This window comes from Brienomyrus brachyistius, chromosome 1, assembly GCF_023856365.1.
Source record: "Brienomyrus brachyistius isolate T26 chromosome 1, BBRACH_0.4, whole genome shotgun sequence".
In the NCBI taxonomy this organism is placed as follows: domain Eukaryota; kingdom Metazoa; phylum Chordata; class Actinopteri; order Osteoglossiformes; family Mormyridae; genus Brienomyrus; species Brienomyrus brachyistius.
In genome coordinates this window covers 27975633-27978063 of record NC_064533.1, presented here as the reverse complement: position 1 = coordinate 27978063, position 2431 = coordinate 27975633, and positions in this window count along the sequence as shown.

The following is a 2431-nucleotide window of genomic DNA, read 5'->3' as shown; positions in this document are numbered from 1 at the left end:
TCAACAATTTTAGTTTAGAATCCTGGCAAATAAATGCTACTTGCGTAGGTGTTATACATTTATCTAGTGAGATTTTTCTGCGTAAGGTAGTTTATGTATTTTGACGGTATGAATATTAAATTATTATATACATAGCAATAATGTTTAAATCCCCAGTCTCTACATACAATAAACATTAAAATCTATGCTAAAATTATATTTTGAGATGAATTAAATTGAAATGACAAACACACACACATATATATCATGGATTTTATCTCAAATTTGATATTCCCCATTTACTCAGTGAAGATGATGATGATGTGGATAAAATTAGTAAATAAACAACAAATAATAAATATCATTCTGGTTACTTACAAACAATGGTCGCCTGGTCCTTTCTACTTTAGAAGGAATAAATTAGAAAGAATAATTTTTAAGTAAACATTTTTTTGTGATTATCTCATTTCTGGTTACCTAAGACAGTTTACAAATCTTATTGGCCAAACAGACTTTAAGTCAATAATTAAACTCTTTTATTTTTTCTTGCATTGTGATCCATCCATTTTCCAAACCGCTTATCCTACTGGGTCGCGGGGGGTCCGGAGCCTATCCCAGAAGCAATGGGCACGAGGCAGGGAACAACCCAGGATGGGGGCCCAGCCCATCGCAGGGCACACTCACACACCATTCACTCACGCATGCACACCTATGGGCAATTTAGCAACTCCAATTAGCCTCAGCATGTTTTTGGACTATGGGGGGAAACCGGAGTACCCGGAGGAAACCCCACAATGACATGGGGAGAACAAGCAAACTCAACATACTTGTGACTCAAGCGGAGACTCAAACCCGGGTCCCAGAGGTATGAGGCGACAGTGCTAACCACTGCACCACCACTGGTAACTTATGTCCCTTAAGGGTGTATTCTTTGTGGACCACTTTATTTCACTTCATTTATGCTATTAATTATGAGTTTGACATACACTGTAAGGAGGTCCGTCTTTTTTATTATTACTATACAAATTGGTTTTGATAAATTAGCTTAGAACACTATCCTATTTCATCACTGGTACTCTAACACAGAAGCAAACACATGGACACATGCGCAGAACCTGACTAAACTGATTTTCATCAATAATATACTTCCCTCTAGAACCATCACCAGATTCTGGCTCACAATAATGTTGTGGACCTTATTATTTTGGATCTTCACTAGTAATCATGCTCCACATGCCAAGGATGACCTAGAAATGAGAAAAAAGGCAGTCAGCCTGAATCGGGAAGACAACCCACCTAGTAATGGTCAGTAACCAGACAGCAAGCGTAAAATGAGCGAAACCAATATTCTGGATGTAATAAAGACTTTCTTATATGTAACTCACTTCCACTGATTCCATTTCATAATAATCTTATTAATATTTATGAATCTTCACACAGTAAACTCAGGGACAGTAAACTCACTCTTCCTGGGTTGTGGCTTCATGTGCACGTGGAGATTTTCCTTGTGTTTGCAGAGGTTTCTTTTAGTAGTAGGAGAACATGCCCCCCCCGCGACCCAGTAGGATAAGCGGTTTGGAAAATGGATGGATGGATGGATGGATGGAGAACATGCGCTCTGGCAAACAGGTTTCCCATGATGCACTTGCATCCACCCAGGACACCCCCTGCCTGGTGACATGTGGTAGCCCGGGATCAGCTCCAGTCCAATCATGACACCGAACTAGAAGAGCGATTATGAAGAACTGGTGTTTGCATTAACATAGGTTGTGCTCTTATTCACCCAGAATAATTTATCTTGGTTATCGTTCTCACTTTCCATCTTGAATGTGTTCTATCCAAAAAACATGACAACAAGACATAGATATATCTGTTCTTTGTTCTGGTAAAGACTTTCACAGCAGTTTTCTACTGAAAATTCAACCATTCAACAGTAGCCTTGCTATTAGTTTTTTCAGACCATCCATCAGTTACTGTTTTTTAGTAAGTGGGATTCTGTAATTTCCAGGATGGATACACTTATTCGCTAGCACTGTTTAGATACTTGTTTTCAAATTTGGATTAGACATGCATTGTCTGCTTTAGAATACAAAGATTTTTTTTCTATTGCACGATACCCATGCAAACACATTATCACAGAAAATGTCATTTTAATCAGCAGTTCATCTTAATGGCATTGGTTTGATTTGGAGGATGAAATTTTTCTAAACAGAATCTGCGCATCAAGTGCACAGACCAATATACATTTTTTTTTTTTACCCAGGCAATTGAAATTCGAGGTAAAAAACAAACCACTTTAGTGTACCGGTATGAAACCTATTGCTGTAACCATGCACTGAATGAATGGTTCCAGATGGCTTGAATGGTCTGTGATCCTGACTGCCGATGTTCAGCATTTAAAACAGCAAACACACTCACAAAGCAAATCTTTCTAGATATAGCCACTGCCAGA